General features: G+C 54.0%; 1 protein-coding gene across 1 annotated transcript in view; it reads left to right on the top strand.

The window, feature by feature from the left end:
- The first annotated feature begins 919 nt into the window (after positions 1-919).
- LOC120638674 overlaps positions 920-25,990 on the top strand; it is a 186,319-nt gene continuing 161,248 nt past the window's right edge. Inside the window, exon 1 of the transcript XR_005660522.1 lies at positions 920-1,105. The gene's annotated coding sequence lies outside the window, so the exon portion shown is untranslated. The remainder of the gene's footprint in view (positions 1,106-25,990) is intronic.

Here is a 25,990-nt window from a genome sequence, read left to right as displayed (position 1 = left end):
CCCCCCAAGAGGGTCGGGCCCAGCGGGAGCTGAACCTCCCGTCCGAGATCACCTGCCCAGCAGGAGAGGCACATCCCCCCCGGTCTGCCCCTCTTTCCCTGGCCCAACACCCCCACAAACCACCGGCGCTGCAGACTCGGCCAATGTCGCCTGACGCCCCAGGCCCCCGTGCTCCCTGGCCCTCCATCCCTCCACCCGGGAGGAGTTCAGCAGGCAGGGCCGTTTCCTCGGCTTTGGCTCCCTCAGGAGTTCCCTCCCCTAGGGTTGGCTACATTTCTATTTCCAATGCCCCGCTTGCCTCGAGGGGCAAGGAGCGGTCTCTGGGCTTGGACCCCCTCTGTCCCATTGAAAGCATCTGGCTGTCGGGCCAAGTGGAGCTGTGGGCCTCCCTGCTCGCCCGCCAACTGGAGCCGGGAGGCACCGGGTCACCTCGCGGCTCCCTGCTAGGGTGGAGAACTGACCAAATGGGCGTGAGAGGGGGCCCCGGGCTCCAGGCGGGCAAACAAGGCCTCTCTCGTCGTAGAGCCTGGGTGGAAGAGGCGGGGCGGGCCCGGTCACCGAGGACCGGGGCAGTCACCTCCGCAGTCCAGGAGACTGTGGCGGCCGCCCGGAACCTGTTGCTGCCGCACGGCTGAGTCTTGTTGTCGGATGGGGGGGTGGGCGGGCGCGGAGAGGCTGCCCAGCCCCTGCCGCTGCCGCCGCCGTCTGCCTGCTGTTCGGAGGCTTTGTCTGGGCTCCTGTGTCTCTCTCCCTCCCTCTCTCCCTCTCCCCCCCAACAACCCCCCGTCTGTCTGTCTCTGTCTCCCTCCCTCTCCCCCTCCGCCCCCCCCATGCTCCTTCTCTCACCCGCTCGCTTGTTCGCTCCGCGTCTCTCTCTCCCCCCTCTCTCCCCCTCTCTCTCTCTCCCTCCCTCCCTCTCCCTCCTGCGCTCTCTCCCTTCCCGTCTCTGTGGTTTGTAAGGTAGGTTGCACAGTGTGTGTGTGTGTATACAACATCGGGAGCAGGAAAATGGACTCATTGGGGAGAAGAGCAGTCATTACTACTCACACTGTACTTCCAGGGAGACCCTGAGTATGAGCAGAGGAGCTCGGCGCTGGGGACCAAGGTAGGGCCAGTCAACTTTTAGAGAAAAAGAAAATCCTATTTTTTCCCTCCCCCCCATCCAACTCTTCCCCCCCCACCCCAACCCCATCCAATACTTCCCTTTTCTTTCCTTGATTTTTAATTTCTTCGTGTAAGTTTGTCAGACCGACTCCCGGCTCCAAATTTGGATGGTCACAGGGAGGCCTGGATGGTCTCCAAGTGTTTTTCTACTTCTACTTGTTTTTGTGGGGGGCTGAAGGGGGTACGCTTGTAGTTTAGCCTAATCCTTTCAGAAAGGATCGGGCACAAACCTATCCGGGTCTCGGTCCCTGGAGTTCCCAGGAAAGCAGAGAGTCTCGCTGCTAAAGCAGACCTCCCTGAAGCAATGTTGGTGCCTGCTGCCCCCGCCTGCTCCCTGCCCGTCCATCCGTCCGTCCGTCCGTCCGTCCTCCGAGCCCGCTACGGCTAACCCTGGCTGGTTGCCGCGGGCCCACCAACCGACGTTCCGGACAGATCCGTGGTCCCACTGGCCTCCTGCTCTTGGCTGCCCATCCAACTTGAAAGTCCATATCTGCTGTGGAAACCCCGCAGCAGGCTGAAGGCTGCCCCCCACCCCAATTTGGGGGGGGGCAGGAGGCATAGGGGTGAATGAGGACGGGAACACCCCCCCTCCCCCGGTTCCGCTCTCACGCCCTCTTCCACTTGAGAGATCCTGATGGTTTTGGGGGTTTTGCCCCCCCATTGTGGGGCTGGGTACGGATTTGGGAAGGGACGGGGCGATCTGTCTCATGCATTTAGTCTCGGGCCCCTGGGTTCCAAGGCTGTCCCCGTGCTAGATGGGCGAGCCGACTTTCCACCAGCAGGCAGACTTCAGACTTTTTACCCCTGGCCGGTCTCCCCTGGAGCGGACCGGGACCGGGGCTGGGCCTGGATATGTTTATGCCCAGTGGGGGGGCGCCCGGGCCGGCCCGGGCCATCTCTTTGCCGTGCGCAAGGCAGGCCAAGCCATCTTGTGCAAGAACAGAGAGTGCCCATTAAACCCTTTCCCATCCGGGAATCATCTGCTCGCCACTCCGGGAAGGGTTTTAGTGGGGACGGGGGCTCTCGAGGTGGCGGCGGGGGGCGGGGTGTGATGTCCATCGTGGAGGTCTTTTGGGGATGGGGAGAGTTCCGTTTCCCAGCTGATGGGGTTTTGCCGGTGAGTTTTCCAAGAGCCCCTTGCCGCCCACCCATTTCTCCGGAGGGGCGAGAGACATGGCCACTCTCTCGGGAAGGGGTGGGCGGCTGGACCCGGGTCCAGCCGGGCGTGGAGGGCTGGGCCTAGCGGGGGAGGGGAGCGCGGGAGATGCCTCCCGGTCCAAGCCGAGCATCTGCGTGACCTGGAACCAGACACTTCCGGAGAATCTGTGAGCTGGTCTAGAAAATGGATGCTCCTGCTCCTGCTCCTGCTGATGCTCTGTCTGGAGAGAGACAGACAGACACGCGCGTGCGTGCACACACACACACACACTGACATGAAGACAGACATACCGACATGGAAACAGACACAGAGAGAGACAGAGATACAGACATATAAGATACAGACACAGAAGAGACAGACATAGAAGGGAGAGAGACAGGCAGTGAGACACAAGAGAGACAGAGATGCAGAAGAGAAAGAGACACAGAGAAGAGACAGACACAGAGGAGAGACAGACAGACATAGAGGAGAGAGGTGGACACAGATGAGAGAGAGAGACAGACAGGGAGAGACAGAGAGACTGAGAGAGATCTTCACCGATAACAATCACCTTTTTCATAGTCGATTATTTATTTATTAGCCAGTGGCAGACTTTTTTAAAAATTCCATTAGGCCTCTCTGACAACACCAAGAAGTCCATAAAGCAATATTGGCAACCCACCTGGGACTGGAGAGCAGAGACTCCCGACACATTCTCGGCGTTCAGAGCTGGCGAGATCTTGATTAAAAATCCATTACTCCAGAATGCCAGTGAACTTCAGCTGGGCGCAGGATCGGGGTTTTCTTTCTCTCTCGCTCTCTTTTCTCTGATTTTTCTCTTCTGATTTGTCCAGTCCCCCCCAGCCCATCATGGCCCATCTCCCACTAAGGGGCTCTCCAACCAGCCAGGTCCTTCCTCTCTCTAAATGTAGGGGACTGGCTCAGGTGACCCTTACCTGCCCTTCTTGTTCTGGGATTAATGTATGCCGACCACCCCTTGAATGTGACTTTCTGAATGGCCGGGGCCTGGGAAACCTTGCTGTGGGCTTTGGGGTTGCTCACGTCGACGTCTTACCCTCCCACAGGTCGGTGGCCAGCCTCTTCCCGCCCAGAGCAGGTCAGCGGGAAGCAGGGCCCACCGTGGCCGCTTCGAGGTCCCTGGCTTTCTTCCCTCCCACGCGCAAGGGCTCCGTAGCTGGTCGATATCACAGGCAGCCAGAATTGAATCGCACCAAAGGGGAGGGTCAGAAAAATTCTGTTCCTCTGTGGGAGGAGAGGCCGGCAGAACCCCGGGCCTCAAGGGTGGTTTGTAGGGAGAAAGTTTGCCCTTGGCCGTTCCTGAACAGCGAGCTCGATACAAAGTGTGGCCGGGCTCTCGCCAATCACTACCGGGAAGTGGAGTCGGCTTGTTGACCTGCGTCAGGTCTGGTTCTGGGCCTGGCACGGGGATCCAGTTTTGGGGTCGGCGGGTGGGGTCGCCGCACGCTGCACAGCTCTCTTTGCCTCTGAGAAACGGCACCGGGCTCTCCAGGTGCTGGGTTTTGGCCCCACTGGCAGGCCCACGCCCGGCCCGGTGGGTCTGGACCAGACCAGACCAGATGTGGCTGCTTGGCAGAACATGAGACCTCACCCCTATCCAGTCCAAGTCTGGCAGCAGGACCAGGGATACCTATGGTCTGGCCTGTCGAGTTGTGTTTTGGGGGAGAACGTTTGTGTGTGTGTGTGTGTGTGTGTGTGCCCGCACATGCGCATCTGCGCATACACCCACTCACACTCATTCACATGTATGGTTGTGTGTTTGTGTGCACATGCTGGGGAGGGGGGTTGTGTGTATTTTCCTGTACAAGCAGTAAACTTGTTTATCACTTTCTGAATTTAGCAATTTGGCCGACTGCTCAGTTCCAGCACTCACAGAAGTCTGGTGTGTGTATCTACCCAATTGTGAGTAGGTTGGCTTCTGCCCACCCTTCCCCAAACCACGATTCTCCAGTGCAGTGCCCCTTCCCCGTGGACCTGCTCTGTCTGGCTGGGAACCAGGACTGTGGATAGGACCACGAAAGGGGAGGAGCGAGCACATACACCCACCTCGGCCTGCTCCTGGGCGTTCCTGGGACCCCCAGCGGGGGGCCGGGGATTATCGGAGCCAGGCCCTGGAGGAGCAGGCTCAGAGGGGGTGGGAAGAGGGGATTTTTTTTTTTTAGTTGAGATACCCGTGAGCAGCAGAAAGCACATACTGTAGGAGGCCTCAGTCAGTCAGTCAATCAGTCAATAGAACCTAATAGACCGAGATCCTAATGTGCGCAGACCACTGTACTGAGAGCCAAGGAGTGGACGGTAGAGTTAGTAGACGTGATCCCTGCCATCAGGAGGCTGACGGTGCCGGGGAGGAGGATAATATAGTTAGTTAACAAGGAGCTTACAATCTGTTGTGTGCAGTGCACTGTGCTGAGAGCTGAGGAGAGGGCTCAGAGGTGGCAGCCACCCGCGGTCAAGAAGTTCCGGGTCTAATGGAGCAAGATAAAGGTGCTTGTCACCCCAGGGAGCCCTCTGAACCTCCCCAGTGGTGGTGGAGGAGGAGGAGCCAGGACCCATGCGGGTGTATCCCAGGGAAGCCCTTTGGAGTGAAGACGTCCCTCCTTCCCAGGCCAGATTGCATCGAATCTTTGACATTGTTCTCAGCCCAGCTGGGGCGGGGTCTGCTGTCAGGACTGAGGTATGGGTCTGGTCTACTCTCTGGACTGGAGGGGTCTGGTCTCTGAGATTGAGGAGGGCCATTCTCTAGGCTGGGGAACATCCGTTCTCCGAAGGCCTGGTCTCTGGGGTTGATGGGTGGCTTCTGGGCCAGGGTTCTGGCCCTAGAATTCCCATAGGTTCACCCAGACAGGGAGCCGTGAGTCTCGAGGTTGGGGTGGCGATGTCTTCCGCAGCTGCTCCTTTTCATTCATTGTCCCCTCAAGCTTGTCCCGGAAGCTTTGGCCCAGAGGTTTTGCCCCTGGGGCCCGGAGCACCCTGGGGCCCGAGTAGTTGGCTGAGTGATTCTCCCTGGGAACATCGGGATCAGGTTGTTCCTTTTTTATTGACTGAAACATTGTCTCTGCAATCTCTGCAGCAGGGAGCGTCCTGGGCTCCTGGGGCTTCAATGGGGTCAGAGGTCAGCCGGAGAAGCCAGAATGAGGTGGTGGGGATGACTGTGGTACCGAGAAATTATGTATAGAGTTGGATTTTTTTTTTAATGGCGTTTGTTAAGCGTTTACTATGTGGCAGGCACTGTACTAAGCACTGGGGTAGATAAAAGCTTATCAGGTTGGACACAGTCCCTGTCCCATATGGGGCTCGCAGTCTTATTTTCCATCTCACAGAGGAGGTGACTATGGCACAGAGACGTGAAGTGACCTATCCAAAATCACACAGCAGAACAGTGGTGGAGTCAGGATTACAACCCAGATCCTTCTGACTCCCAGGCCTGTGCTCTGTCCATTAGGCCACGCTGCTTCTGCCATTCCACCTTCCTGTCATGCAAGCATCTGCCTTTGTAAAATGCCACTGAAGTAGGGGAGGACTATTTTTCCTGTCCCGGAACTAGCAGAATCCTTCTATCTCCGAGAGGTCTTGATTCCATCATCTGGTGATTTGGGTGTTTGCGCACTTCCTTTTGGGGGCTGCTTGCCACGCTCCTCGCCTCCCCCAGCTCCCCAGCAGTGGGCAGCGGGCTGGCCGGACCGGGCCTGACTCACGGCAACGGTAAACCCGGTGTCCATCAGCCCAGAAGACACCTTCCACGGGTTTGACTTGGTCGCCCCGACACGTAGCGGCCGTGTGTGCCCGGGGCTGCTGCCGGCCCCCCATCCAGCCAACCAGCCTCTGATAGGCCTCCAGTGATGCGGCCAGCTGAGTGGGAGGAGCCAAGACTAGAGAAGATGTCCGCCATTGGCTTGGGGAACACGGGTAGGGCCTCGGAGGAGCAGAAGGGAATGATAAGGCCGTGGTGTGGCTGGGACCCACTTGGTGCTGGGGGGATCGGAGCTGTAGGGAACTGGCCAGCCAGGGCCTCCGCCCTCCTCTTGGACAGCACGTCCTCTGGACGCTGCGGCTGTAGAGAGCCTGGAAATTCAAGTGGGTAGTGGAAATCACTGCCCATTACTCATGGGGTCTGAAGGGCTCTTCCTAGGGACCAAAGCACTTTGCTAAGCACTGTGGTCCAGATCCAGGTCATGAGATCTGACATAGCCCTGATGGATGGAGCCCGCAGCCGGGAGTCAGGAGGCCCAGGTCCCAGCCCTGGCCTTGCCCTGGTGGCTGGTGTGACTGTGGGCAAATCCCTTCGCCTCTCTGGGCCTCAGTCTCCTCTAAGGTGGGGATGAAGATCCGTACTCTCCTTCCCACTTAGACGCTGAGTCCTGGGTGGGGCAGGAACTGAGTTTGACCTGGTGATCTGATCTCGACCCCAGTGCTTAGCACAGTGCTTGTGCAAAGGAAGCAGCAAGTAAATACCATGATTGCGCGGGTGGTTGCAGCCCGTTCCCCCAACAACAGGCCTCTTCTTGATGCCAGCGGTAAACAAAGGGGGTCTGACGGGTTGGGGTCTCAGGGGTTTGCCCCAGTTACTCCTACTGGGATCAGGCTGTGGGGATAGGAAGGGAAGAAGGAAGTGGTAAACACAAGACATCTTTCCTCGGAAATGCTGCGGAAAGCTTGAAAACTAAGTATTCTGTGTCCGTGTCCTCTGGTGTTCGCCGTGTGTGTTCACCATGTGTTCCCATGGGCTTCCGCTTCGATCCAGATATTATGATCTGAACTTTCACCAAAATATGTTTCCTTTGAAAATTGCCATTTCACTTTGTCTACCCCTTTCCAAAGGCTTTAACCTGAGAACATAAGAAATTTTGTTCCTGGTTCAGCCCCACGGTCAATCTAATCAGGTCTCTGTGGAGGAACTGTGTGTCGGTCAGAGTTCTGGACACCTGACCTCTGGTTAGGGATAGCCCATCCAACTCCCGTGACTCTCCTTTCTCTGTTTCTGACTTTCCCCCAGTGATCTAGTACAGACCATCCAACACCCCTGGCTAGCCCCTCTCCATCCCTGACTCTCCCCCAGGGACCCAGTATGGACCGCCCGACACCCCGGCTCTCCTCTCCTTGGGTGACCCAGGGTGGGCCCTCATTTTTTCTTAAATGGCATTTGTTAATAGTTTACTATGTGCCAGGCACTGTACTAAGCACTGGGATAGATACAAGTTAATCAGGTTGAACAAAGTCCAGGTCCCACATGGGGCTTATAGTCTTAATCTGGATTTTACAGATGAGGTAACTGAGGCACAGAGAAGTGAAATGACTTAAACAAGGTCACACAGAGGAGCTGGGATTAGAACCCAAATCCTTCTGACTTCCAGGTCCTGGGCTCTATCCACTAGACCAGGGTGATCCCATCCATGGATCTGTCCAATCCCTCTGGGGCATGATGGTGTTTTTATCTTGCAGGGACAATTTCTATGCATTTACCCTGACATGGCCCTGAAGACATGGTTCCTCTTCCAGCAGTAGCCTGCATTTTCTACCCACTGAGGGTTGTGGGCAGGCCCCTTCCCCCCCGACTCTCCTCCAGTGGTCTGCTCCTGGGGTGGGCTCCGGTTTGCCACGTGTTAGTCTCAGACCAGGTGTGGCCCTGGCGTGCTGTCTGGTCTGCACCAGGCCCTGTGGCGGGGCTGATCCTGGGTGCACGTTGAAGATCTCTCCTGGGCCACCCTGACTGTGGAAGGACGAGTGGGCTCCTCTCGGCAGAGCCGGCTCCCCGCTGGCCCCTGACTGCAGGGTGGAGAGCCCCGCAGCGACTTCTCTGTGTGGGAGGGGACAGTTGGCCCTCAGCCACAGGTGCCTTTTTCAAGCCGAGTGGAGCTCCTGAGCTCCGGTGGGAGCTCAATTACTGGAGCCCCGCCACTGGGACTGCTGGCCCTCTGGGCCATTTAGAGGTGGACGAGTGGCTGCAGAGGGGAAGTGTGGAACTTGAGGCATCCTGTTTGAGGACCTCTCCCTCTCAAGATCCTGGCTCTGCTGGAGATCGAGTTGTCCTTGGCCACAGCCAAACAGAACAAGCCTTTCTTGGCTGGCCCATTCGCCTATCTGGTGACTCGCAGATCATCAGTGACCAGCCCGGAGGATGAAGGTGAGGGCTCTCGGACCAGGTGAGTCCTCGGTCATGGCCTCTGGAATGGTTTTGTTGGATATGTCAGCGAGGTCACACATACACCCACACAAACATTCACACACCCCACCCTCCTCTTCCAGGCTTTTCGATTGTTCTCTGTTCATTGGCTGGAGTTTCTGGGGGCATCTGGCCTTGATTTTCCCTGTTTGTTTCTAAAGGAGGTAATGTGACTAGGCGATGCCTCTGCTCACTGCTTAGCAGGGCCCTTGGACTGTCCTAAGACTTTCCCGTCCCCTCCTCAAACCCTCTCTGTCCCCTCGTGCTCTGATTTGGTGGGGCGATGTGTTTGCTTCCATCTGATCTCTTCCCACCCTCGAGTGAATGCCCTCCTGACTTGCGGTCACCTGCCAGGCCGGATTGCTTTGCCTGGGGCCAAGAAAGGGGGCAGAGTCGAGACTGCTCTGGCAATAGGTGCCCCCCCCCCCGCCTGCTTTTTCAGCCTGCCACCCCGGGTAATCTGCCCAGCCCTCCCCGGACGGGGGCCACTGCCTGCCACCGGCTTCTCCTCTCCCCTGGCAGGCTGGGGATCTGGGGACGTGGCCCCCTCTCAGGGCGACTTCTGATGACCTCCAGCCCTCATGGTGGGAACGTGTGAAACGCTTCTGGCTCAAGGCCGGCCGGATTTCTGTGTTCCGCTCTCTCTGAAATGTCATCCTCGGCCGGGGTCCTCGCCAGCAGCGCCATGTGGAGCCCAAGTGGGTGCCAGCGGCACCGAGTGGGAATTGTAGCAGACCTTCAGAGGGCTGGTGCGGCGTCTGCTGGCCGTGACCGCCCCCTCCCCGCCCCCAAGAGTCTTCCAGACAGCCACCCAGGTCCGAGGGAGGTGAGGGCCGGTGTTCAGGCCTCTCCTGCTGGCCCAGCTCCTGCCCTGACAGCCGAGCAGTGAGGAGGTGGACAGGATGGGATGCCCCATTCCCCTAGCCTCTGTTCTGCTCCCCGGTCAGGATCTCATTCAGGACCCCAGCCTAGGAGAGCTCTTGTCCCAATCAGAACTTGGTCATGATCCCAATCAGGATCCATCAGGATCCCAGGCAGGACCCTGGTCAGGACTTCTGTCAGTATCGTGGTCAGAAGCCCAGTCAGGAACCCTGGACCAGAAGAGCTCTGGTCCTGGTCAGGACCCCAGTTAGGATCTCAGGTCAGGACCCTGGCCCAGGAGAGGTCTGGTTCCGGTCAGAATCCCAGTTAAGATCCTAGTCCAAGAGAATTCTGGTCCCGATCAGGACCCCCAGACCAAAAGAACTCTGGTCCTTGTTAGGCCTGTCAGGATTTTGATCCAGGAGAGCTTTTTTTCCAGTCAAGAGCCTGGTCAGGACCCTAACCCAGGAATGCTCTGGTCCCAGTCAGGATCTTGGTCCAGGAGTACTCTGGGTCTGAGTTCTTCCTTGTATTGATTCCTGTCTCTCTATGGTCCTGCCCTTGACCATTTAACAGAATGTTCTAGTCCTCTGTGTGGCGGTGCCGGAGTCTGGGGCTGAAGGCTTGCTCTGTGTGGGGGGTGGTCTCTGAACATGTCCTGTGAGACAGAGAGGAATGACAAGGATCTGGGGGGTGGTCACTGACATCTCTGACCTGGTCATGCAAGCCCCCACCCCCACCATGAGCCTGACCTGGCCCTTAGTGTCCCAATCCCATCAATCAATCAATCGTACAGAGGCTTGGGAGAGTACAATATAACAGAGTTGGAAGACGTGTTTCCAGCCCACAAGGAGCTAACAGTCTAGAGAGGGAGATAGATATTAAGATAAATTACGGATATGGACGTAAGTGCTGAGGGACGGAGGGTGGGATAAATAAAAGGTGCAAATCCCAGGACAAGGGTGACAGATGGGTGTGTGAATAGGGGAAATGAGGGCTTAGTCAGGAAGGCCTCTTAAAGGAAATGTGGTTTAGGTAGGCTTTGAAGGTGGGGAGAGAGGTGGTCTGTTGGATCTGAAGGGGAAGGGAGTTTTAGCACAGAGGCAGGATGAGGGCAAGAGGTCGGTGGCAAGATAGATGAGATTGAGGTACAGTGACAATTTGTTGATGTTAGCGGAGTGGAGTGTACAGGATGGGTTGTAGTAGGAAATGAGAGATAAGATAGGAAGGGGCCAAGGTGACTGAATGCTTTAAAGCCAATGGTAGCAAATTTCTGTTTGATGCAGAGGTAGATGAGTAACTACTGGAAATTCTTGAGTGGGGAGACATGGACTGAACAGTTTTTTAGGAAAGTGGTTCAGGCAGCAGAGTGAAGTACGGATTGGAATGTGGAGAGACAGGAGGCAGGGAGGTCAGTGAGGAGGAAGATGCGGTAGTCATAGTGGGATAGGATAAATGCCTAGTGGGGTGACGGTTTGGATGAAGAGGAAAGAGCAGATTTTGGGGGTGACGTGCAGGAAGAACCAACAGGCTTTGGTGACATCGAATATGTGGGTTAAGTGAGAGAGATGAATCGAAGAAATGCCAAGATTACAGGCTTGTGAGACAGGGAGGACAATGGTGTTGTCTCCACTGATGGGAAAGTCACAGGGAGGACAGGGTTTGGGTAAGAAGATGAGGAGTTCTCTTTTGGACATAGTAAGTTTGAGTCAGCTGGACATCCAGGTAGAGATGCCAAGAAAGCAGGAGGAAATGAGAGATGCAGAGAAGGAGAGGAGAGAAACAATGTGGCTCAGAGCGTGGGCTTGGGAGTCAGAGGTCACGGGTTCTAATCCCAGCTCTGCCATTAGTCAGCTGTGTGACCTTGGGCAAGTCACTTAACTTCTCTGTGCCTCAGTTACCTCATCTGTCAAATGGGAATTAAAACTGTGAGCCCCACATGGGACAACCTGATCACCTTGTATCCCCCAGTGCTTAGAACAGTGCTTTGCACATAGTAAGCACTTAACAAATACCATAATTTATTTATTTATTTTATTTTTTATCAGGGCTGGAAAGGGAGATTTGGAAATCATCCTAAAGTGTGCGAGGTCTCTTAAAAAGTCATCTCCTCCAGAAGGTCCTCCAACTGCTCCCTTTCTTCCCAGCTGTGGCCCACTCGAGGGGACATCTGGCTGTGCCCTGTGGATTGGTTTTCTTGCCCAGCGATTGAATTGCTGACTCGAGTTTCTTATCACTTGTATCAATGCTCCCACCGACCCAGCGCTCCCAAGGGTGGGTCCTCCCTTTCTCAAGGCTGAGGATCGATCAGGCCTTCACCTCAGTCATTGGGTGCCTGCCGCAGAACCCGTGGGAGTGTCCACCGGGGCACTGGCAGAGAGGGCGAGGGTTGGGGGTAGTAGCTGTGGCCAAGGCTGCCGAGAGGCCTCAGGAGCCAAGGGGTGGAGGGAGGATGTTTTGAGAGGAGAGGTTGGGTTGCTCTTTTTTCAGAGTGAGCCAACACGGAGTGGGAGGAAGAGGAGGAGGCAGCGGCAGCAGCAGAGCAAAGGAGGGATTTTGGATAGGGCAGTGGATGGGGGAGAAGCTGAGATCCAGGAGTTGGGACAGACTGTCTAGTGGCCCACACAGCCTTGAGTTTGAGGGCGAGCTGGCTGGCATCGCTGGCATTATCTCCTGTCCGGGCCCACAGCTAGCGTTGGGAGAGAAATGTCTTTGGCTTGGGAAATGGCCTCCCTTCAGTGCTGCTCTCTTAAGGCCCAGATGGAGGCTCTCTGTCTCCACCCCGAATAGGGAGAATCCAGAGGGTGTGAGTGAGTGTGTGTGCATGTGCGTGCGCTCGTGCTGTGGCTGTCGTCTCAGTTTCACACTCGGATCCTTGACCCTGACTCTGGGCACTGTGATGGCCTTCCAACCTCTCCTGCTGCCCTCTGCTGACTCCCTGCTACCTCCTGCCGACTCCCTGCCACCTCCTTCCATTACGTCAGCCCCTCCTGTTTCTCCTTATCACTGCTCACTGCTGACCCCACTGCCCCTGCTCCCCCCAATTTGGGGGTTTGGGTCATTTGACTTTCTCAACTTCTAGAGCATGGTTCCCCCTCTGAGGGTTGGATGGAGAGATGGATGGATGGGGTTTGAGAGGACCTTTCCCACCAGTCTGTCTACCCACCTGCCAACCGACCTCTGAAGGATTGTGCTGGTCACCCAGTTGTGTGTCCGTGTGGGCGTCCCTGTATTTGAAAGAGAAATCAGTTAATCGTGTGAGGAGAAATATTTGCACATGTTTCCCAAGCAAAGTGCAGCAAGGTGTATAAATGTAGCTAAGTTCTACACAAACACACACACACACACACCCGCACATGCACATGCACACATACACACATGCGTGCGCGTGCACACTCGCCCGGCCCCACCATCAGAGCTCATGCACAGGCGCTCAGAAGTAATTAATGTTAATAAGGTTTTAATGTGCTTGTGAGATCATAATGAGCAGAAATGAATCCTGATTAGGGTAAGGTAACTGTGTGTGTGTGTTTTGGCTTAGAACAAGATTTCAATTTTTATAAACCGCAATTTTAGAACTTGTTTGTGATTGCATCAATTGGTTTTTATTTTCAAATGAGAGGTCTGTTTAGCCACTGGAATGATTAGGGGAATGAAGGGGGATCCCTGATGGGGAGGAGCAGGGTGGGTTTTGCTCTCCAGGCAGTGGTGTGAGGCCAGGAGCTTTGGACCTCTGACCCCGGCCCCGGCCCCAACCCTTCTCCATAGAACCGGGCAGCCTGAGACCAGAAGCCGTTCCCTGCTCTTCCCATGGAGTAACCGGTCACCCAGCTTCAGTGTACAAGGTGGTAATGAGGCATTCGGATTTGGCCTGTCTGTGCCTTCCTCCCTCTCCCTCCGCCTCTCTTTCCCCCTTGCCTGAACAGTCTCCTCCTCTCTTGTCTTTCTTGGACTGTCTGCTCCCTCATCTCTCAGACAGTCTACTGCCTCTCTCTTGGACAGTCTGCTTCCTCTCTCTCAGATGGCCTATCTGCCTCTCTCTCTGATGGTCTGCTGCCTCTCTCTTTCTCCCCCCCTTTCCCCCCACTCCCCGGTCAGTCTGCCTTTCTCGGACAGTCTGTTCCTGTCTTTTGGATGGTCTGTTTGCCTCTCTCTTGGTCTGTCTGTCTGCCTCCCTCTCAGACAGTTTGCCTCTCTCTCCCTCTCAGTTTGCCTCTCTCTCCCTCCCAGACAGTCTGCCTCTCTCTCCCTCTCAGACGGTCTGTCTGCCTCTCTGTCTCCCTCTCTCTCTCGGATGGTCTGTCTGCCTCTCCTTTCTCGGATGGTCTGTGCCTCTCTCTGTCTCTCAGATGAACTGCCTCTCTCTCTGATGGTCTGCCTCTCTCTCTCAGATGGTCTGTGCCCCCCCCCCCCCGCCCCAGTGGTCTCTGCCCCTCTCTCTCTCGGATGGTCTGCCTGCCCCCCCAGATGATCTGCCTCTCTCTCTCTCTCTCTCTCTCTCTCTCTCGGATGGTCTGTCTACCTCTCTCTCCCCCTCTGGGTGGACTGTGCCTCTCTCTTTCTCAGATGGTCTGTTTACTTCTCTCTCTAGGATGGTTTGTCTGCCCATCTCTCTCAGTTGGCCTGTCTGCCTCTCTTGGTCAGTTTGTCTGCCTCTTGCTATCTCGGATGGTTTGTCTGCCTCTCTCTTGGTTGCTAAGTCTGCTTCTCTCTCTGTCAATCACCCTTTTGGTCACTCTGCCTCTCTCTGTCTTTTGCACTCGGTTGGTCTCCCCACTCTTTTTTGGCTGGTCTGCCTCTCTCTCACGGTTGGTCTCCCCCTTCTTTTGACCAGTTTGCCCTTCCCCTGCTTCAGTCTGTGTTGCCTCTCTCTCATAGTCTTCCCCTTTATTGGCTGGTCCCCCCCGGCAGTCAGTCTATCTGCCTCTCTCTCAGCCAGTCTGTCTGCACTTCTCTCTCTTAATAATGATAACTGTAGTATTTGTTAAGTGCTTACTATGTGCCATGCACTGTACTAAGCACTGGGGTGGATACAAGCAAGTCAGGTTGGATACTGTCCCACCTGGGGCTTATAGATTCAATTCCCATTTTACAGATGAGGTAACTGAGGCATAGAGAGACGAAGTGACTTGCCCAAGGTCAAACAGTAGACAAGTGGTGGAGCCAGGATTAGAACCCATGATCTTCTGACTCCCAGGCCCAAGCTCTATCCACTATACCATGCCATTCTGCTTCTTGGTCAGTCTCCCTTTTTCTGTCAGTCTCCCCCCAACTTGATCAATCTCTCCCCTCTCCTTGGTCAGTTTCCCCTCCCCTCTCTCGGGCTATCTGTGGGCCCGGTCCATCACGCACAGACCCCAGCCTCTCTTATCCCTACTCTCTCTCTTTCTTTCCCAAGGGCAGCGGTACCCCTCACAGAAGTTCTTAGGTCTGGAGGAGGTCTGGCATGGAAGATTTGTGGGTGGGTGCAGTCTCCCCCAACAGCTGCCCTGGAGCTTTTCATGAAGGACTTCCGTAGCACAGGTGACACTGTGCTGTAGTCCACATGTTCCCACTCCTCAAAGACCTCCAGTGGTTGCCCATCCACCTCCACATCAAACAGAAACTCCTCAGCATCAACTTTAAGGATCTCAATCAGCTTTCCCGCTACTACCTTACCTCACTGATCTTCTACTACAACAGAGCCAACAACTCTACCAGCTCTGTTATATTGTATTCTCCCAAGTGCTTAGTACAGTGCTGTGCACACAGTAAGCACTTAATAAATACGATTGATTGACCAAACCCCACACTCTTCTCTAATGCCAGCTAGCTCACTGCACCTCGATCTCGTCTATCTTGCCACCGACTCCTTCCCCAAGTCCTCCCTCTGGCCAGAAACTCCCTACCTCTTCAAGATTGTCTCCCCCTCTAAACTGTAAGTCCACTGTGGGCAAAGAACATGTCTCTTAACTTTGTTTTATTGTACTCTCCCAAATGCTCAGTACAGTGCTCTGCATATAGTAAGTGCTTAATAAATGTCATTGATGATGTTGTCGAAGATGATAATGAATACTCTTTATGTTGATGATGATATGTGTCAGACCACCACTCTCCCCACCTTCTAAACCCTCTTAAAATCAAGCCTCCTTCAGGAGGCCTTTCTAGACTAACCCCTCATTTCCCCAACCTGTTCAACTATGCGTTGGGTCTCTACCCTTTAAACACTTGGATACTTTCCCCACCCTCAGCCCCGTAGCACTTATGTACATATCCCCATAGCCTGCTGTTTCTCCCATACCTCTGATTTATTTTAACATCTGTCTCCCAAGCTAGATCTCCTTGAGGGCGGAGATCATGTCTACCGATTCGGTTGTATTATACTCTCCTTAGCACTTACTATGGTGCTCTGTAAGTACTCTTGATTGATTGATTGATTGGGTTTCATTGGAGGAAATGGAGTTGAGTCTCAGTCCTTCAGGATTGATCAATCAAGAATATTGACTACGTGCCTACTGGGTATAGAGCACTGTCCTGTAGAGTACTGTATGCAGAACGCTGTTCTGTGCACTGAGGAGGGGCCAAGAGATGTGGTAGACACAATCCTAGCCCTCAAAGTGCACACAGTCTAGTGGGGCAGATAGGCACTAAAGTAAATTACAGGAAAGGGGGAGCAACAAGGTGTAAAATTCTACATATAAGTGCCAAGGTGGTGAGGAGGTGGAGAGAATTCCCAAATGCTGAAGAGGCAGTAGGGGAGAGAGATTAAGGAGGGAAGATGGGAGCTCAATCGGGAAGACCCCAATACATCACTCAGTAGTATTTATTGAGTGCTTACTGTGTGCAGAGCACTGTACTAAGTACTTGAGAGAGAGCACAGTACAAGAGAATTGGTAGACACATTCCCTGCCCAGAAGGAGCTTATAGGCTAGAGGGGGAGGCAGACATTAAAAGAAATTACAGATAGTGATATATACATAAGTGCTTTGGGGCTGGGGTGAGTAGCAGAGAGCTTATGAGGTACAGATCCACATGCTTAGGCACAAATGCAAAGGGGAGAGAGTAAGGGAAATGGGGGCTTAATCAGGGAAAGCCTCATGGAGGAGATGTGATTTCAATAAAGTTTTGAAAGTGGGGAGAGTGGTGGACGGTCAGTTATAAGGACGAGGGAGTTCAAGGCCAGAGGGAGGATGTGGGTGAGTGTTCATTGGTGGGTTAGTCAAGGTCAAAGTACAGTGAGTAGGTTGTTGCTGGGGGAGCGGTGTGTGCAGGCTGGGATGTAGTAGGTCAGTGAGGTAAAATAGAAGAGGGAGAAAGCTGAATGAGTGCCTTAAAGCTGATGGTGAGGACTTTCTGTTTGATGCAGAGGTTGATGGACAACTACTGGAGGTTCTTGAGGAGAAGATGTGGACTGAGTGGGCTTTTTTTAAGAAAAATGATCTGGGCAGCAGAGTGAAATGTGGACTGGAGTGGGGAGAGACAGAAGGGAGGGAGATCAGGGAAGAGATTGATGCAGTAGTCAAGGTGGGGTATGATAAGTGCTTGGATTAGCATAGTAGCAGTTTGGATGGTGAGGAAAGGAAGGATTCTAGGGATGTTGTGAAGGTAAAAACAAAAGAGTTTGGTGACAGAATGAATTCTTGGATTAAAGCAGAGATGAATCGAGGGTAATGCCAAAGTTATAGGCTAGGGAGTTGGGTAGGGTGGTGATGGTGGTTATGGTGGTGGCAAAGTCTGGGGATGACAGGGCTTGGGTGAAAATATGAGTTCTGATTTGGATGTGTTTAGATTGAAGTGTTGGCAGGTCATCCAAGAAGAGAGGTGCTGTAGAGGCAGGAGGAAATGGGACTATTGAATAAGAGAGAGGTCTGGGCTGGAGAAGTAGATTTGGGAATTATCCATGTAGAGATTGGTAGTTAAAGCTGTGCCCTCACCTCCAGTCACCTCCTGCTCCACCCCACCTCCCCAACTCACCAACTTGGACACACTCTCAATCTCATCATCTCTACTCACTGTAAAATCACCAACTCTCAAGTTCCACTCTCCCACCACAACCTTCTGAACTGCATTCTCCCACACAAACACGCTCCCCATAAATGTGTCCTATTCTCCCACAGGGACCTCTGATCTTTTGGTCCCCTCTAATTTTCTAAAGTCATCATGCCCCTTATGGTCTTCATACCCAACCTACCTTCTCTCAACACAAATATGCATCCTCAACACCGCCTTCTCCACTGAGCTCTATTCTCCCACACCTCTGTCCTTCCACTGATCTCACACTACCAACCAGTAGCACTGCATCATGTCCACAGACTGCTTCCTCTCCTCCTGTGCTCAAGCTGCAGAACCCTGCTGACTGAAATCTAGATACCAGGCCAACCTTGACCATCCTAAATTCATCCTCATCTGCTTTAATTCTGCCCCCTCTTCTGCCCAACAACAGTACTTCTCTTTCCTTACTGATTCTCAAGCCCACTGCCCGCCACAACTCTATCAAACTTTTAACCCCTCCTCAAATCCCATCCCCCTATGCCTCAACCTGTCTTGCCCCAATGACATGGCCATGTACTTTGCTGATAAAATTGACAATATTAGTTGTGGTCTCCCTAAAATCTTTCCTCCTCTTCTCTAGACCCTCCCATCTCCTGCTCCTGTTCAACCCTCTCATCCTTCCCAGCAGGATCACAAGAGATCTCACGTTTGGCAGCTCCTTGAGGCAGAGGAGCAAAAAAGACTGAAAAGGAGCGATCGGAGAGATAAGAGGAGAATTAGGAGTGGGCAGGGTCAGTGAAGCTGAGGTTAGATAGCATTGCCAGAAGGGCCTGGTCCACAGTGTCAGAGGCAGCTGAGGGGTCAAGGAAGAGTAAGGTGGAGTAGAGGCTGTTGGATTTGCCAAGAAGGAGATCGCTGACCTTAGAGAGGGCAGTTTCCATGGAGTGAAGGGGGCAGAAGCCAGACTGTGGGGTCGAGAAGAGAATTGGAGGAGAGAAACTTGAGACAGCAGGTGCAGACAACTTGCTCAAGGAGTTTGGAGTAGAATGGTAGGAGGGAGATGGAGCAATAACGGGAAAGAGCCATAGGGCCAAGGGAGCATTTTTTTTAGGATAGGGGAGACATCAGGGTGTTTGAAAGCAATGGGGGAAGAAACCTTTGGGAAGTGGGTGGTTGAAGATGGAAGTCAGGAAGGGAAAGAGGATGGGGGCAAGTGTTTCGACAAGATGCAAAGGGATGGGATTGGAGGTGGAGGTGGAGGGAGAGGATGTTAAGAGGAAGCAGGTTATCTTTTGTCATCCTGTTGGGAAGGATGGGAGTGTTGAAGAGAAGCAGGACAAGGGAGGGACTGGAGAGGAACAGGAGAGATTTTAGGGAGATCACACCTGATGGTTTCAGTTTTTTTGATGAAATAGGTGACATTAGGTCATTAGGGGCAAGTGATGGGGGGAGCACAAAGGGGCAGGAAATTTGAGGAGGGAGTAAAAAGTATGAAACAAGTGGTGAGGGCAATGGCCATGGGAGTTAAGAATGGATAAATAGTGTTGCCAGGTGGATGAGAGGGCAGTGTTAAAGCTGGAGAGGATGAGGTTGATATAGACAAGGTCAGCCTGATGGGTGAATTTTGAGATACGATTTTAAAAGGTGATTGAAGATGAAGAGAGTGGTGGTCTGCCAGACATGAAGGGGTAGGAAGTTCCAGCAGGAGCAAGGGGTTGATGGCAAGAAAGACAGGGCTCAGTGAGTAGGTTGGCTTGAGAGGAGTGAAGCATGGGACCAACGTATGGTAGGAGAGGAGAGGGGATGAGGACTGGGGAAAGGGAGCAGCTGACAGAGTTCTCTAAAGCCATTGGTGAGACGATGCGGTGATGGAGGAGCAACCATTGTTGGTTTTTGAGGAGTGGGGAGTCGTGCAAAAGGAGGTTTTCTAAAAAGGATCTCAGTAGCAGAGTTAAGTTGGAATGAGCAGGGGAGAGGCTGTAGGGAGATTCACGAGGAGCCCGATGCAGTAGTCTAGATGGGATATGACAATTGCTTGGACCAGCATGGTGGTCGTTTGGATGGAAAGTAAGGGATGGGTTCTGAAAGGGTTACGGAGATAGAATTGACAGGATTTGGTGACTGACTGAATGTGCGTGTTGATTGAGAGTGATGAATCAAGAATATTGGTCAAGGTTATGAGCTTGGGAAACAGGAAGTGCCATTGTCTACAATGATGGGAAGTTAGGGTTTGGGTCAGAAACTGAGGAGTTCTGCTTTGCCTCTCTCCCCCTCTAGACTAAGCTCCTTATGGTCAGGGAACATGTCTCCTAATTCTGTTGTATTGCACTCTCCCAAGCGCTTAATATATAGTAAGTGCCCAATAAATATGATTGATTAATTACTTTGGACATGGTAAGTTGGAGGTGTCAGTGGGACATCCAAGTAGAGATGTCCTGAGGGCAGGAGGAAATGCAAGACTGCAAAGGAGAGAGATCAGAGCTGGAGAGATATATTTGGGAGTCATCTACATAGAGATAGTAGTTGAAGCGGTGGGAGCGAATGAGTTTTCCAAGGGAGTGAGTGCAGATGGAGAACAGAAGGAGACCCAGAACTAAGCCTTTAAAGCCTCTTTTTTTTTTTTTATGGTATCTGTTTAGTGCTTACTCTCTGCCAGGCACTCTTCTAAGAGCTGGGGTAGATACAAGGTAATCAGATTGGAAATAGTTCATGTCCTACATGAGGTTCATGGTCACAATCCCCATTTTCAGATGAGGTAAGCGAGGCATGGAGAAGTACTTTGGGTGACCTTGGGCAGCAGACAAGTGGCGGAGCTGGGACTAGAGCCCTGACTCCCGGACCTGGGTTCTATCCACTAGGCCATGCAATTCCCGCAGTTAGGGGTGGGAGGCAGAGGAGGAGCCTGGGAAAGAGTCTTAAAAGGTGTTGGGATAGAGACCAGATGACCACCTTAGATGGGCCAGTTTGGGGGGGCTGGGCATGTCCCCCCAGCTCCCCGTTCTTGGCCGTGCCCATGGCCAGGTCTCAAGTAGTTGGAAGCACCTCTTTGTGCTTCAGGTGAGTGAAGGCGAGTAGGTATGGGGGCCCGCCCAAGCTCTCCCTTGCCCTGGCCACTGCCTCCAGAAGAGGGGGGCACAACTCAGGACACCCGGTCAGTTCTCGGTCATTCCCAGTGATGGCTGTCTCCTTGCTGAGAGGTTTTTTCTGCTCTCCAGCCGACTCACGGTGCCAGCCCAGCCGCTTCCGCTGACTCACAGCTTGCCCGGCATGTGCAGAAGGGGCCCTTCTGCCTCCAGTCCCTCAAGGATGGAGGGGCCCCGGGGAGTCAGGCACAGCTGTGCCCCGAAGGATCAAAAGCCCATTCTGCCCCCTAAAAACCTGGGACCAGAGAGTCCTCCAAATAGCAAGGGCCCTTTTCCAGTTTCTGAATTGAGGGAAAAAAAAAAGCAAAAGCAAACACAAAAAGCCCAGAACATGTTCTGTAAACAAAATGTGTTTCGCAGGCTCCTTCAACCTCATTGAGAGAGTTTGCAGAACTCTGGGAGACGGGGCAGCGGAAGGAGGAGGAGGAGGAGGAAGAGGAGGAGGAGGTGGGGGGAGAATTTCTCCTTGAAGATTGTGACCAAGGACGGTGTGTGCGTGCGTGGGTGCGTGTGTGTGTGTGTGTGTGAGCGCGTGCACGCAGGGTGGGGCGGGGGGGAGAGGGCGGTATGGAGGGAAGGGGGCAGGGAGCAGGGAATGCGGACCGGATGGGGCAGGCCTGGGAGATTTAGTTGGTGACTGATTGTCCCTTTCATAAAGGTTTTCATTGATGGGGCAGGGGAGGGGGCCGTGAGGGGGCCGTGTCGGGGCCCGGCCCTTTGAAGAGTTGGGCTGTTGTCGCAGCTGCCCGGGCATAGCCCTCGCTTGCCATCAATGGGGCATTGTGGCGTCGGCCAGCTTCCCAGGTCTCTGACGGACCCCTCTAGGCGGGGAGGAGCCCCGCATCGGGTCTGCCTGCCAGGGGAATTGCGGGGCGGGGGGGTGGTCCCTGGGACTGGGCGACCCAAGGCGGAGGGCACGCCCAGCGGCACCTGCCAGGATCGGTCAGCCGCAGTGACCGTGGGGGCCGCTGCAGAGATTCCCACATCCCCATCCCCCTTCCCGGTGGGAGAGGCCACGGCTTCGGGGCCCCGGAAGGTGCCCTTTGGACAGAGAGCTTCTCCAACAGATTGGCCTGGTGGACAGAACTCGGGCCTGGGAATCAGAAGGACCGGGTTCTAATCGCGGCTCCTCCAATTGTCTGCTGGGTGGCCTTGGGCAAGTCTCTGCTTCCCTTTGCCTCAGTTACCCCATCTGTTAAATGGGGATTAAGACTGCGAGCCCCAGGTGGGACAGGGACTATGTCCAACCTAATTTGATTGTGTCGATCCCAGCGCTTAATACAATTCCTGGCACATAGCGCTTAACAAATACCCTTTTATTATTACTGTCAGTAGTAGTAGTAGAATTGTGATTGGTATTGGCCTGCTGGGAGATTTTTAGAAATGATCCCACTTTCCCCTCTTACCTGTGTCCTTGCCTCTCTCCCTGCTCCCCAGGTCCCACTATCCCCGGCTCTGTGCCTCCCACCTGGGCAACTGGCCCTGTCCATGACTTCTGGCCACAGACATTTACTTCCTGAAAATCAATCGATCCTTCTTTACTTTGTCTAGCAGCTGCACGGTGTGAGTGAACACCCATGTCTGTCAGCCGTCCTGACCCCCACCACCCATGAGGCTAAGCCCCCCGAGGGAACAGGGACCTTGTCTCTCCCTTTTCTGCCCTCTCCCCAGAACTCAGTACAGCACTCTGCACCCAAGGGGATTGACTGTAGTGAGCACCTAGGAGTCTATAATAGAGTTAGTAGACACCATTCCTGCCCTCAGGAACATGTCAGTCTTCTGTTTGCAGAACACTGTGCTGAGGGCTGGGGAGAGTACGTAGGATCCCTGCCCTGAAGGAGCTGACCATCTAGTGCTATTGTTCTTGTCTGTCCGTCTCCCCCGATTAGACTGTAAGCCCTTCAGAGGGCAGGGACTCTCTCTATCTGTTACCGATTTGTACATTCCAAGCACTTAGTACAGTGCTCTGCACATAGTAAGCGCTCAATAAATACTATTGAATGAATGAATGAATGAATACTGTAGGGCAGAGCGCTGTCCTGAGCGCTGGGAGTAAAGTAGAATTGGTAGACACGATCCCTGTCCTCGAGAAGCTCAATCTCCTTTGTGCAGAGCACTGTACTGAGCGCTAGGGAGAGTACCATAGAGTTAGTAGCGACAATCTCTGCCTCAGGGAACTGACAGTCTCCTGTGTCCAGAGCACCAGAGAGAGTACCATAGCAGAATAAACCCTCTCAGAGATATGAAAGGATTTTCCGTGGTGCCCAGCGTGGGGCACTTTTAAAGGGAATAGAGCAGATCCCTTCCCTGGGCTCTTGCCCTTTCCCCACCTTCACCCCTCTGGCCAGCAGCAGAGGTAGATGTGGCCCCCTGGATGGGGTGGGGAGGTTAAGAGGAGGTCAGTTTTGGGAGGGGGGCACCATGGGCGGCCCTGGGGCCCAGCCTGGCTAGGGAGGCAGTGCCCAGGCTGTGGAAGTTGGGCCCATAGCCTGGAGCTGCATGGAGGGAAGCAGGCAGGAAGGAGTCTGGCCTGACCACGTTTGAACCCCTTTGTTGCCTCTTCCCAGCCACCAAAATGTGGAACTAAATGGCATAAGGAACTCGAGAAAGCCGGTATGCTTGACAGATTAGAATAATGTTAAATTTGGAAAATGTGTTCCCTTGGAAATAGGTCTCCGTGCTTAGAACTAACATCTGTAGGCAGAGCAGCCTGAGACGTCTTGGGGACAATGGGAAGAAAGGCGTTTTCCTTTGGCTGCCGCTTTGCCCCGAGACAGATGTGGAGATTTCCTTTCCCGGCCCAGATCCTTGGCTCCTGTTCTTCCCTCAATCCTACAATCCTCCAGGGCTGGGAACTGGGCTGCCTCACCAGGCTCCAGTGGTAGGTCGGTCGGCTGGCCATGGTGGTTCCCAAGCACTGGGGAAGGGGCACTGGAAGCCAGGTGCCCATTCTGAGCTCCCGGATGCTTTCCCTTGCTTTGGTGCCACCATCTGAGCTTGATGTTAGTCTAGAGCAAAATGGCGCTCGAGGCCCTAGCAGGCCAAGTTGAGGCGCTGACCTGGTCATCGGGAGCTTCCCGGCACTGACGCTCTGCCTTCTGCTGGTAGTGCCCTGAGGTTATCTCGTCCTCTCTGGAGAAACCCCGACCTCACATGCCTTTGGCTCCCACTCCTCAGGTGGCCCTCCAACTGGGTGAGCTCTGCCTTTGCTTCATTGCTAAAATCTGCCCTTTCCTCTCCATCCAAACTGCCGACACACTGATTCAAGCACTTATGTCACCTCAACTCCCCACATCATCCTCCTTGCTGACCTCCATGCCTCCTTTCTCTTCCCACTCCAGTCCATACTTCATCCAGCATCGTTTTTCTGAAAAGTCGTTCAGTCCGCGTTTCCCAAAACCTCCAGTAGTTGCCCATCCACTCTTTACCATCAGCTTTAAACACTCAATCAGTTCCCCATCTCCTACCTTACTTCGCTGATCTCCTACAACCCAACCTACGCATTCTGCTCCTCTAACGCCAACCTACTCTCTGTACCTCGATCTCGTCTATCTCGGCGCCAATCCTGTACCTCGTTCTCGTCTTACTCGATGCCAATCCCTCGCCTTTGTCCTCCTTCTGGCCTGGAACTTCCTCCCCTTCCAGACAGGACAGACCACCTCTCTCCCCACTTTCAGAGCTCTCCTAAAATCATTATCTCTCCAAGAGGTTTCCCTAAGCCCCCACTTCCCTTATCTACCCTCCTCTCTGCATCAAAAAGCCCTTGGCTGATTACCCCTTAAGCACTTTGATCCTCACCCCAGCCCCACAGCACTTAAATCTATATCTTTAATAATAATAATAATGGCATCTGTTAAGCGCTTACTATATGCAAAGCACTGTTCTAAGTGCTGGGGAGGCTACAAGGTGATCAGGTTGTCCCACATGGGGCGCACAGTCTTAATCCCCATTTTCCAGATGAGGTAACTGAGACACAGAGAAGTTAAGTGACTCGCCCAAAGTCACAGCTTTATATGCTCCTATTCCTCTCTCTGTAATTTATTGTATTCTGTCTTCTCCTCTAGACGGTAAGGCCCTTGTGGGAAGACTTTGTGTTTACCAACTCTATTGTAGTGTTTTCTCCTAAGTGCTTATTAGTTTCTGTCGGTCCACTGCCTGCTAACATCATCCAAATCATGATGTTGGGGGACGTCCCTTGGGTATGGGAGGGCTGAAGGGGGACTCCAGGGAGGAAGAATTGAGTTCCATCTTGGCCGCACTGGGGCCTGGAGTGGAGGCAGCCATGGGAGGCTTGTGCAGGGGGCTGGTGTGAGCAATCTTGCCCCTGAACCAGTCACTGGGCTGCTCTGGCCTGGAGCAGTGACAGGCACAGAGGGCTGGTGCAGGGGGCAGGAGCGGGGAGTCTCTCCCCTGAGCCGTCTGCTGGGCTGCCCTATCCTGGAGCGGGGACAGGTGCCGGGGCAGTCTTACCCCTGAACCATCTGCTGGACTGCCCCAGCCTGCAGCAGGGACAGGCCCGGAGGGCTGGTGAGGGCAGTCTTGCCCCGAGCCAATCGTCGGGCTGAGCCGGCCGGCAGTGGGGCCCGGAGTGGGAGGCCGGCGCTTGGAAACATTCGCTCTCAGCTGAAGACAGACGGGCCTTGCCTGGCCGCACGCAAATGGTCGAAGAATGCAGATGTCAGAAGCGCCTGAACATCTGGGTGCAGGAGCCCCAGGCGGCAGAGGGCGGCTGTAGGATGGGGAGGTCGGAATCATGACACTGGATTTGGGGGCTGACGGGTGGTGGACGGGGGGATTGGGCCCGGTGTGGTGGAGGGAGAGCCGAAGGCCAGCAAACTGCCACCCATGCCTCCGCCCCCCACAGCTGAAGGCAGGAGGCCAGAGGTGGGGACCAGGGAGCCTGGTCCAACTGGGGAGACACGGCAGTCTTGGTGCCACACTGACAGTGGAGGCTGAAAGATAACGAGTCCTCAGACATGGTCAGCTAGTCTGCTGTCTGCAACTCACCCTCCAGGAACGGGACAGAAGGGGAGGGTGGAGGTCAAAGCTGAAGGAGGTGACTAGAGTCTTCCCCTCCTTCTCTTCTCCTCCTCTTCTCCTCCTCTTCATTTCTCTCACCCTCTCCCACCCCCACCCCCGTCCTTCCTCCCCTCTTCCTTTGCCCTGTGCTCTGCCCTGGCCCTTCTCCTTCCACTCCCAGGGGAATGTTCAGAGAAGCAGGATGGTCTGGTGACAAGAGCACAGGCTTGGGAGTCAGAGGTCGTGGGTTCTAATCCTGGTCCCCCACTTGTCTGCTATGTGGCCTTGGGCAAATCACTTTTACTTATCTGTGCCTCAGTTACCTCATCTGTAAATTAGGGATTGAGACTGTGAGCCCCATGTGGGACAGGGACTATGTCCAACCCAATTACCTTTATGTACCCCAGGGCTTAGAACAGTGCTTGGCTTATAGTAAGTGCTTAACAAATACCATAATAATAATTATTATTATTAAGGGAGCAAAAAGGCCAGGGC

Source organism: Ornithorhynchus anatinus, chromosome 11, assembly GCF_004115215.2.
Source record: "Ornithorhynchus anatinus isolate Pmale09 chromosome 11, mOrnAna1.pri.v4, whole genome shotgun sequence".
Classification (NCBI taxonomy): domain Eukaryota; kingdom Metazoa; phylum Chordata; class Mammalia; order Monotremata; family Ornithorhynchidae; genus Ornithorhynchus; species Ornithorhynchus anatinus.
The sequence above is the reverse complement of the archived record's forward strand: the minus strand, read 5'-3'. Positions and strand labels throughout refer to the sequence as shown.